Source organism: Anomaloglossus baeobatrachus, chromosome 3 (genome assembly GCF_048569485.1).
Source record: "Anomaloglossus baeobatrachus isolate aAnoBae1 chromosome 3, aAnoBae1.hap1, whole genome shotgun sequence".
Classification (NCBI taxonomy): domain Eukaryota; kingdom Metazoa; phylum Chordata; class Amphibia; order Anura; family Aromobatidae; genus Anomaloglossus; species Anomaloglossus baeobatrachus.
This window is the reverse complement of record NC_134355.1, coordinates 666,642,063-666,653,082: the sequence shown is the minus strand read 5'-3', so window position 1 is coordinate 666,653,082 and position 11,020 is coordinate 666,642,063. Positions and strand designations below refer to the sequence as shown.

At 35.5% G+C, this 11,020-nt stretch overlaps 6 non-coding genes across 6 annotated transcripts; all 6 read right to left on the bottom strand.

Moving 5' to 3' along the window:
• Nucleotides 1-1,967: 1,967 nt before the first annotated feature.
• TRNAR-UCU (transfer RNA arginine (anticodon UCU)) lies at nt 1,968-2,053 on the bottom strand. The gene is given in 2 exon segments: nt 1,968-2,003; nt 2,017-2,053. It is a non-coding gene; the product is annotated as a tRNA-Arg (tRNA).
• Nucleotides 2,054-2,843: 790 nt separating this feature from the next.
• TRNAR-UCU (transfer RNA arginine (anticodon UCU)) lies at nt 2,844-2,929 on the bottom strand. Its single transcript is given in 2 exon segments — nt 2,844-2,879; nt 2,893-2,929. It is a non-coding gene; the product is annotated as a tRNA-Arg (tRNA).
• A 791-nt stretch (nt 2,930-3,720) lies between these two features.
• On the bottom strand, nt 3,721-3,806 carry TRNAR-UCU (transfer RNA arginine (anticodon UCU)). The gene is given in 2 exon segments: nt 3,721-3,756; nt 3,770-3,806. It is a non-coding gene; the product is annotated as a tRNA-Arg (tRNA).
• Nucleotides 3,807-4,979: 1,173 nt separating this feature from the next.
• On the bottom strand, nt 4,980-5,065 carry TRNAR-UCU (transfer RNA arginine (anticodon UCU)). The gene is given in 2 exon segments: nt 4,980-5,015; nt 5,029-5,065. It is a non-coding gene; the product is annotated as a tRNA-Arg (tRNA).
• Nucleotides 5,066-6,533: 1,468 nt separating this feature from the next.
• Nucleotides 6,534-6,619, bottom strand: TRNAR-UCU (transfer RNA arginine (anticodon UCU)). Its single transcript is given in 2 exon segments — nt 6,534-6,569; nt 6,583-6,619. It is a non-coding gene; the product is annotated as a tRNA-Arg (tRNA).
• Nucleotides 6,620-9,618: 2,999 nt separating this feature from the next.
• TRNAR-UCU (transfer RNA arginine (anticodon UCU)) lies at nt 9,619-9,704 on the bottom strand. Its single transcript is given in 2 exon segments — nt 9,619-9,654; nt 9,668-9,704. It is a non-coding gene; the product is annotated as a tRNA-Arg (tRNA).
• Between the last annotated feature and the right edge of the window lie 1,316 nt (nt 9,705-11,020).

Sequence of the window (11,020 nt, the reverse complement as noted above, 5' to 3'; positions counted from 1 at the left end):
GCAGGCAGATGGGGGTGGCAACCCATAGCTGTCTGCTTTATCTGCGCTGAGAATCAAAAATACCGCGGAGCGCTACGTCATTTTTTTAAAGATTTATTTTTACAGCACTGTGATGTCTAGCAATCAAAATACAGGGAAGCCCATTTTATTTTTAGTTATTTAAATAAATAATTAAAAAAAATATATATGGGCTCCCGCTGCATTTTTTGTATTGCTAGCTAAGGGTAATCCAAGCAGCTACTGGCGGCTAACCCCCACTGCTTGGTGTTACCTTCACTGGCAATGGAAAATCCAGGGAAGCATTTTTTATTTTTTTTGCCAAAAAACTACAAAAAAAAGGACGTGAGCTTCGCCATATTTTTGTATGCTAGCCAGGTACAGCAGGCAGCCACGAGCTGCCTCCAACCCCCAGTTGCCTATTTGTACCCGGCTGGGAACCAAAAATATAGGGAAGCCCGTTTTTTTTTAATTATTTCACTTATTTCATGAAATAATTAAAAAACAAATGACGTGGGCTTCGCCCCATTTTTGTGACCAGCCGGATACAACTAGGCAGCTGGGGATTGGAATCCGCAGCACAGGTTAGCCCGAGGTTTCTGGGCCCCTCTACTGCGGATTTCAGTCCGCAGCCGCCCCAGAAAATGGCGCTCTCATAGAAGCGCCATCATCTGGCGCTGTATCCAACTCTTCCAACAGCCCTGGAGCCGGGTGGCTTGTTGGGTAATCATGAGTTAATACTGGCTTTGTTTTACTAGCCAGTATTAAGCCAGAGATTCTTAATGTCAGGCACGTTTGACCCGGCCATTAAGAATCTCCAATAAAGGGTTAAAAAAAACACCACACAGAGAAAAAATACTTTAATAGAAATAAATACACAGACACATTAGAGACTCCATCTTTATTACCCCCTGTCAGCCCTCCACGATCCTGCTCTTCTGTCTTCTTTCTTTCTAGTGTAGTAGTAGTGACGATTGTAGTGAGGATGAGATTCACCAGCTCATCACTTGGAGCTGGGGAACCTCCATCCTCACTACAATGCTCACTACAATCCTCACTAGTGTAGTAGTAGTGACGATTGTAGTGAGGATAAGGTTCACCAGCTCATCACTTGGGGCTGGGGAACCTCCATCCTCACTACAATGCTCACTACAATCGTGCAGCCTTCACTCCGTGAGTGATCAATGCTGGCTGTCAGCGGTAACAGCGGTAACGCTGACAGACGCGTTACCATAGCAACGGTGCTCTCGGAGCCGCGGTTAGCGGTGACATCACCGCTAACTGCGTTGCTATGGCAACGGTGATCTCCGTTAATGACCGGCTGTGACAGCCGGTCCCTAACGGAACGGGGAGTCGACCGTGTGCTAGAGCATGTCGCCGGTACACGGCGATACACATATGTGCACCGTGTACCGGAGAGATGCACTCGCAGGTCCTACATGACGTGTCATAGTCATGTGACCAGTCTGTAGCCAATGAGATAATAGCCACGTGACTGGTCACATGGCTATTCTGACGTCACCACAGGTCCTGCATCTCTGCTGGCAGTGCCGGTCACAGGAGGATTCAGCGATCATCGGATGGAATAGCGGCAGGAGACAGAGTGCAGAAGGGATCGAGAGGACCGGTAAGTGTTATGGCAATGTTTATTAACTGTTTGTGTACATTTATCATGCATTTTTATGTGTTTGTGATTGCCTCCCATTCTAGCCTATACGTTCGAGTTCGGTTCGTCGAACGTTCGACGAACCGAACTCGAACGGGACCCCCGTTCGGCGAGCCGACCTCGAGCCGAACCGGGACCGGTTCGCTCATCTCTAGTCTTCTCTAGAAAGGGGAGCCCTAGCGATTTTTGAATTCTACAAAAATGCTCTAAAGGATAATAATAAATAATATATTAGATCATTTCTTACTCTTTATTATCTTATGGGTATTATATAGGACTTTCGCATCAGACACCAAACAAAAGCTGACTCTGGCGGGACTCGAACCCACAACCTTTGAATGCCTACACTTTCCTAGAAGTCCAATGCACTATCCATTGTGCCACAGAGCTTGAAACTGAAAAAAACTGTTTGGAACTTCAGTGTGGCTAAAACTAATAAGAGAAAGAATAGTAAAAATGGAAATCACTCTAAAAGCAATCTTTCAAGATTTGAGAGCACATTTTCACAAAATATTTACATTTTAGTAAAGACAAAAATTTCAAGCCAATTTTCTGGACATATCTCATGGCATACATTATGATTTCAGGAGGCAAATAAACTTTTTTAAAAATATTTCCGTTTTTTTCAATTCCACTTTTAAAGAATACTGAAGATAATGGATAAAGGTTTAAATTCTTTAGATACAAAACTCTTCTCCAATTAAAACAAGCCTCCAATCTTTGAATCTTTATCTTATCTAGACATCTACATTCGCCACTTTGTGCTAAAGAGTGTTTTTTTAGCAGCTTCCTCTACATTCTTTTCTTTGATCATTTTAAAATCTGATTTACATTTGGAAATTCAGGTATTCTAAAATATAACATCAAGATGTTCAATAATTTTAGAACCAGCAGAGAAAAACTCAGTGTTAGCATTTTCTCGATTCTCTCTGTGTTCTAGACACACATAACAAATCTACATGAAGAATGAATTTTAAAACAGGATGGAAAAGCAGCATTTTAAAAGTTCACAAAACTGGGTTGCCTTCTTAGTCTTTTCTAGAAAGGGGAGCCCTAGCGAACTTTGAGTTCTACAAAAATGCTCTAAAGGATAAAATAAATCATATATTAGATCATTTCTTACTCTTTATTATCTTATGGGTATTATATAGGACTTTCGCATCAGACACCAAACAAAAGCTGACTCTGGCGGGACTCGAACCCACAACCTTTGAATGCCTACACTTTCCTAGAAGTCCAATGCGCTATCCATTGTGCCACAGAGCTTGAAACTGAAAAAAATTGTTTGGAACTTCAGTGTGGCCAAAACTAATAAGAGAAAGAATAGTAAAAATGGAAATCACTCTAAAAGCAATCTTTCAAGATTTGAGAGCAGATTTTCACAAAATATTTACATTTTAGTAAAGACAAAAATTTCAAGCCAATTTTCTGGACATATCTTATGGCATACATTATGATTTCAGGAGGCAAATAAACTTTTTTGGAAAATATTTCCGTTTTTTTCAATTCCACTTTTAAAGAATACTGAAGATAATGGATAAAGGTTTAAATTCTTTAGATACAAATCTCTTCTCCAATTAAAACAAGCCTCCAATCTTTGAATCTTTATCTTATCTAGACATTTAAATTCGCCACTTTGTGCTAAAGAGTGTTTTTTTAGCAGCTTCCTCTACATTCTTTTCTTTGATCATTTTAAAATCTGATTTACATTTGGAAATTCAGGTATTCTAAAATATAACATCAAGATGTTCAATAATTTTAGAACCAGCAGAGAAAAACTCAGTGTTAGCATTTTCTCGATTCTCTCTGTGTTCTAGACACACATAACAAATCTACATGAAGAATGAATTTTAAAACAGGATGGAAAAGCAGCATTTTAAAAGTTCACAAAACTGGGTTGCCTTCTTAGTCTTTTCTAGAAAGGGGAGCCCTAGCGAACTTTGAATTCTACAAAAATGCTCTAAAGGATAAAATAAATCATATATTAGATCATTTCTTACTCTTTATTATCTTATGGGTATTATATATGACTTTCGCATCAGACACCAAACAAAAGCTGACTCTGGCGGGATGCGAACCCACAACATTTGAATGCCTACACTTTCCTAGAAGTCCAATGCGCTATCCATTGCGCCACAGAGCCTGAAACTCTTCTCTAATTAAAACAAGCCTCCAATCTTTGAATCTTTATCTTATCTAGACACTTACATTCGCCACTTTGTGCTAAAGAGTGTTTTTTTAGCAGCTTCCTCTACATTCTTTTCTTTGATCATTTTAAAATCTGATTTACATTTGGAAAATCAGGTATTCTAAAATATAACATCAAGATGTTCAATAGTTTTAGAACCAGCAGAGAAAAACTCAGCGTTAGCATTTTCTCGACTCTCTCTGTGTTTTAGACACACATAACAAATCTACATGAAGAATGAATTTCAAAACAGGACAAAAAAGCGGCATTTTAAAAGTTCACAAAACTGGGTTGCCTTCTTAGTTTTTTCTAGAATGGGGAGCCCTAGCGATTTTTGAATTGTACAAAAATGCTCTAAAGGATAATAATAAATCATATATTAGATCATTTCTTACTCTTTATTATCTTATGGGTATTATATAGGACTTGTTTATATTATATTAGGAGCTTGTTTTAATTGGAGAAGAGTTTTGTATCTAAAGAATTTAAACCTTTATCCATTATCTTCAGTATTCTTTAAAAGTGGAATTGAAAAAAACGGAAATATTTTCCAAAAAAGTTTATTTGCCTCCTGAAATCATAATGTATGCCATAAGATATGTCCAGAAAATTGGCTTGAAATTTTTGTCTTTACTAAAATGTAAATATTTTGTGAAAATCTGCTCTCAAATCTTGAAAGATTGCTTTTAGAGTGATTTCCATTTTTACTATTCTTTCTCTTATTAGTTTTAGCCACACTGAAGTTCCACACAATTTTTTTCAGTTTCAGGCTCTGTGGCGCAATGGATAGCGCATTGGACTTCTAGGAAAGTGTAGGCATTCAAAGGTTAAGAACCAGCAGAGAAAAACTCAGCGTTAGCATTTTCTCGACTCTCTCTGTGTTCTAGACACACATAACAAATCTACATGAAGAATGAATTTCAAAACAGGATGGAAAAGCAGCATTTTAAAAGTTCACAAAACTGGGTTGCCTTCTTAGTCTTTTCTAGAAAGGGGAGCCCTAGCGATTTTTGAATTCTACAAAAATGCTCTACAGTATAAAAATAAATCATATATTAGATCATTTCTTACTCTTTATTATCTTATGGGTATTATAAAGGACTTTCGCATCAGACACCAAACAAAAGCTGACTCTGGCGGGACTCGAACCCACAACCTTTGAATTCCAACGCTTTCCTAGAAGTCCAATGCGCTATCCATTGCGCCACAGAGCTTGAAACTGAAAAAAATTGTTTGGAACTTCAGTGTGGCTAAAACTAATAAGAGAAAGAATAGTAAAAATGGAAATCACTCTAAAAGCAATCTTTCAAGATTTGAGAGCAGATTTTCACAAAATATTTACATTTTAGTAAAGACAAAAATTTCAAGCCAATTTTCTGGACATATCTTATGGCATACATTATGATTTCAGGAGGCAAATATACTTTTTTGGAAAATATTTCCGTTTTTTTTAATTCCACTTTTAAAAAATACTGAAGATAATGGATAAAGGTTTATATTCTTTAGATACAAAACTCTTCTCCAATTAAAACAAGCCTCCAATCTTTGAATCTTTATCTTATCTAGACATTTACATTCGCCACTTTGTGCTAAAGAGTGTTTTTTTAGCAGCTTCCTCTACATTCTTTTCTTTGATCATTTTAAAATCTGATTTACATTTGGAAATTCAGGTATTCTAAAATATAACATCAAGATGTTCAATAATTTTAGAACCAGCAGAGAAAAACTCAGCGTTAGCATTTTCTCGACTCTCTCTGTGTTTTAGACACACATAACAAATCTACATGAAGAATGAATTTCAAAACAGGACAAAAAAGCGGCATTTTAAAAGTTCACAAAACTGGGTTGCCTTCTTAGTTTTTTCTAGAATGGGGAGCCCTAGCGATTTTTGAATTCTACAAAAATGCTCTAAAGGATAATAATAAATCATATATTAGATCATTTCTTACTCTTTATTATCTTATGGGTATTATATAGGACTTGTTTATATTATATTAGGAGCTTGTTTTAATTGGAGAAGAGTTTTGTATCTAAAGAATTTAAACCTTTATCCATTATCTTCAGTATTCTTTAAAAGTGGAATTGAAAAAAACGGAAATATTTTCCAAAAAAGTTTATTTGCCTCCTGAAATCATAATGTATGCCATAAGATATGTCCAGAAAATTGGCTTGAAATTTTTGTCTTTACTAAAATGTAAATATTTTGTGAAAATCTGCTCTCAAATCTTGAAAGATTGCTTTTAGAGTGATTTCCATTTTTACTATTCTTTCTCTTATTAGTTTTAGCCACACTGAAGTTCCACACAATTTTTTTCAGTTTCAGGCTCTGTGGCGCAATGGATAGCGCATTGGACTTCTAGGAAAGTGTAGGCATTCAAAGGTTAAGAACCAGCAGAGAAAAACTCAGCGTTAGCATTTTCTCGACTCTCTCTGTGTTCTAGACACACATAACAAATCTACATGAAGAATGAATTTCAAAACAGGATGGAAAAGCAGCATTTTAAAAGTTCACAAAACTGGGTTGCCTTCTTAGTCTTCTCTAGAAAGGGGAGCCCTAGCGATTTTTGAATTCTACAAAAATGCTCTAAAGGATAATAATAAATCATATATTAGATCATTTCTTACTCTTTATTATCTTATGGGTATTATATAGGACTTTCGCATCAGACACCAAACAAAAGCTGACTCTGGCAGGACTCGAACCCACAACCTTTGAATGTTTACACTTTCCTAGAAGTCCAATGCGCTATCCATTGCGCCACAGAGCCAGAAACTGAAAAAAATTGTTTGGAACTTCAGTGTGGCTAAAACTAATAAGAGAAAGAATAGTAAAAATGGAAATCACTCTAAAAGCAATCTTTCAAGATTTGAGAGCAGATTTTCACAAAATATTTACATTTTAGTAAAGACAAAAATTTCAAGCCAATTTTCTGGACATATCTTATGGCATACATTATGATTTCAGGAGGCAAATAAACTTTTTTGGAAAATATTTCCGTTTTTTTCAATTCCACTTTTAAAGAATACTGAAGATAGTAGATAAAGGTTTAAATTCTTTAGATACAAAACTCTTCTCCAATTAAAACAAGCCTCCAATCTTTGAATCTTTATCTTATCTAGACATTTACATTCGCCACTTTGTGCTAAAGAGTGTTTTTTTAGCAGCTTCCTCTACATTCTTTTCTTTGATCATTTTAAAATCTGATTTACATTTGGAAATTCAGGTATTCTAAAATATAACATCAAGATGTTCAATAATTTTAGAACCAGCAGAGAAAAACTCAGCGTTAGCATTTTCTCGACTCTCTCTGTGTTCTAGACACACATAACAAATCTACATGAAGAATGAATTTCAAAACAGGATGGAAAAGCAGTATTTTAAAAGTTCACATAACTGGGTTGCCTTCTTAGTCTTTTCTAGATAGGGGAACCCTAGCGATTTTTGAATTCTACAAAAATGCTCTAAAGGATAATAATAAATCATATATTAGATCATTTCTTACTCTTTATTATCTTATGGGTATTATATAGGACTTGTTTATATTATATTAGGAGCTTGTTTTATTTGGAGAAGAGTTTTGTATCTAAAGAATTTAAACCTTTATCCATTATCTTCAGTATTCTTTAAAAGTGGAATTGAAAAAAACGGAAATATTTTCCAAAAATTTTATTTGCATCCTGAAATCATAATGTATGCCATAAGATATGTCCAGAAAATTGGCTTGAAATTTTTGTCTTTACTAAAATGTAAATATTTTGTGAAAATCTGCTCTCAAATCTTGAAAGATTGCTTTTAGAGTGATTTCCATTTTTACTATTCTCTCTCTTATTAGTTTTAGCCACACTGAAGTTCCAAACAATTTTTTTCACTTTCAGGCTCTGTGGTGCAATGGATAGCACATTGGACTTCTAGGAAAGTGTAGGTATTCAAAGGTTTAGAACCAGTAGAGAAAAACTCAGCGTTAGCATTTTCTCGACTCTTTCTGTGTTCTAGACACACATAACAAATCTACATGAAGAATGAATTTCAAAACAGGATGGAAAAGCAGCATTTAAAAGTTCACAAAACTGGCTTGCCTTCTTAGTCTTTTCTAGAAAGGGGAGCCCTAGCGATTTTTGAATTCTACAAAAATGCTCTAAAGGATAATAATAAATCATATATTAGATCATTTCTTACTCTTTATTATCTTATGGGTATTATATAGGACTTTCGCATCAGACACCAAACAAAAGCTGACTCTGGCGGGACTCGAACCCACAACCTTTGAATGACTACACTTTCCATTGTGCCACAGAGCCTGAAACTGAAAAAAATTGTTTGGAACTTCAGTGTGGCTAAAACTAATAAGATAAATAATAGTAAAAATGGAAATCACTCTAAAATCAATCTTTCAAGATTTGAGAGCAGATTTTCACAAAATATTTACATTTTAGTAAAGACAAAAATTTCAAGCCAATTTTCTGGACATATCTTATGGCATACATTATGATTTCAGGATGCAAATAAACTTTTTTGGAAAATATTTCCGTTTTTTTCAATTCCACTTTTAAAGAATACTGAAGATAATGGATAAAGGTTTAAATTCTTTAGATACAAAACTCTTCTCCAATTAAAACAAGCCTCCAATCTTTGAATCTTTATCTTATCTAGACATTTACATTCGCCACTTTGTGCTAAAGAGTGTTTTTTTAGCAGCTTCCTCTACATTCTTTTCTTTGATCATTTTAAAATCTGATTTACATTTGGAAATTCAGGTATTCTAAAATATAACATCAAGATGTTCAATAATTTTAGAACCAGCAGAGAAAAACTCAGCGTTAGCATTTTCTCGACTCTCTCTGTGTTCTAGACACACATAACAAATCTACATGAAGAATGAATTTCAAAACAGGATGGAAAAGCAGCATTTTAAAAGTTCACAAAACTGGGTTGCCTTCTTAGTCTTTTCTAGAAAGTGGAGCCCTAGCGAACTTTGAATTCTACAAAAATGCTCTAAAGGATAACAATAAATCATATATTAGATCATTTCTTACTCTTTATTATCTTATGGGTATTATATAGGACTTGTTTATATTATATTAGGAGCTTGTTTTAATTGGAGAAGAGTTTTGTATCTAAAGAATTTAAACCTTTATCCATTATCTTCAGTATTCTTTAAAAGTGGAATTGAAAAAAACTGAAATATTTTCCAAAAAAGTTTATTTGCCTCCTGAAATCATAATGTATGCCATAAGATATGTCCAGAAAATGGGCTTGGAATTTTTGTCTTTACTAAAATGTAAACATTTTGTGAAAATCTGCTCTCAAATCTTGAAAGATTGCTTTTAGAGTAATTTCCATTTTTACTATTCTTTCTCTTATTAGTTTTAGCCACACTGAAGTTCCAAACAATTTTTTTCAGTTTCAGGCTCTGTGGCGCAATGGATAGCGCATTGGAATTCTAGGAAAATGTAGGCATTCAAAGGTTTAGAACCAGCAGAGAAAAACTCAGCGTTAGCATTTTCTCGACTCTCTCTGTGTTCTAGACACACATAACAAATCTACATGAAGAATGAAATTTAACACAGGATGGAAAAGCAGCATTTTAAAAGTTCACAAAACTGGGTTGCCTTCTTAGTCTTTTCTAGAAAGGGGAGCCCTAGCGATTTTTGAATTCTACAAAAATGCTCTAAAGGATAATAATAAATCATATATTAGATCATTTCTTACTCTTTATTATCTTATGGGTATTATATAGGACTTTCGCATCAGACACCAAACAAAAGCTGACTCTCGCGGGACTCGAACCCACAACGTTTGAATGCCTACACTTTCCCAGAAGTCCAATGCGCTATCCATTGCGCCACAGAGCCTGAAACTGAAAAAAATTGTTTGGAACTTCAGTGTGGCTAAAACTAATAAGAGAAAGAATAGTAAAAATGGAAATCACTCTAAAAGCAATCTTTCAAGATTTGAGAGCAGATTTTCACAAAATATTTACATTTTAGTAAAGACAAAAATTTCAAGCCAATTTTCTGGACATATCTTATGGCATACATTATGATTTCAGGAGGCAAATAAACTTTTTTGGAAAATATTTCCGTTTTTTTCAATTCCACTTTTAAAGAATACTGAAGATAATGGATAAAGGTTTAAATTCTTTAGATACAAAACTCTTCTCCAATTAAAACAAGCCTCCAATCTTTGAATCTTTATCTTATCTAGACATTTACATTCGCCACTTTGTGCTAAAGAGGGTTTTTTTTAGCAGCTTCCTCTACATTCTTTTCTTTGATCATTTTAAAATCTGATTTACATTTGGAAATTCAGGTATTCTAAAATATAACATCAAGATGTTCAATAATTTTAGAACCAGCAGAGAAAAACTCAGCGTTAGCATTTTCTCGACTCTCTCTGTGTTCTAGACACACATAACAAATCTACATGAAGAATGAATTTCAAAACAGGATGGAAAAGCAGCATTTTAAAATTTCACAAAACTGGGTTGCCTTCTTAGTCTTTTCTAGAAAGGGGAGCCCTAGTGATTTTTGAATTCTACAAAAATGCTCTAAAGGATAATAATAAATCATATATTAGATCATTTCCTACTCTTTATTATCTTATGGGTATTATATAGGACTTTCGCATCAGACACCAAACAAAAGCTGACTCTGGCGGGACTCGAACCCACAACCTTTGAATGCCTACTAGTGATGAGCGAGCATGCTTGTTACTACTCGGTACTTGCACGAGTATCACTGTACTTGTTCTACTCGGCGGGGACCGAGTAATCTCGCGATACTCGTGCTGTACTCGTGGTCTTCATCCCTGCATGTTGGCGCTCTTTTGAGAGCCAGCCCTCATGCAGGGATTGGCTGGAAGACCACTGCAATGCCACAGCCCTGTTAGTTGTGGAATTGCAGTGATTGGCCGGCCTGCACAGCGTGACCGAGCCTTTATACCGGCAGGCGCGCTGTGCTCTGCTCACAGCTATCCAGACAGTCAGTGCAGGGAGAGGGTCGCTGCTTCAGGGAAAGGTTTGCGGCCCTTTATAGCTATTTCCGTAGCAGGGCTGCAAACAGTGTGACCAAAAGTCCTTCTCAGGACTATTCTAGTTGTATACAGGCAGGCAGGGTATAGCCAGGTCGGAGTACAGTAGCAGAGTCCTTCTCAGGACTATTGTTGCTGT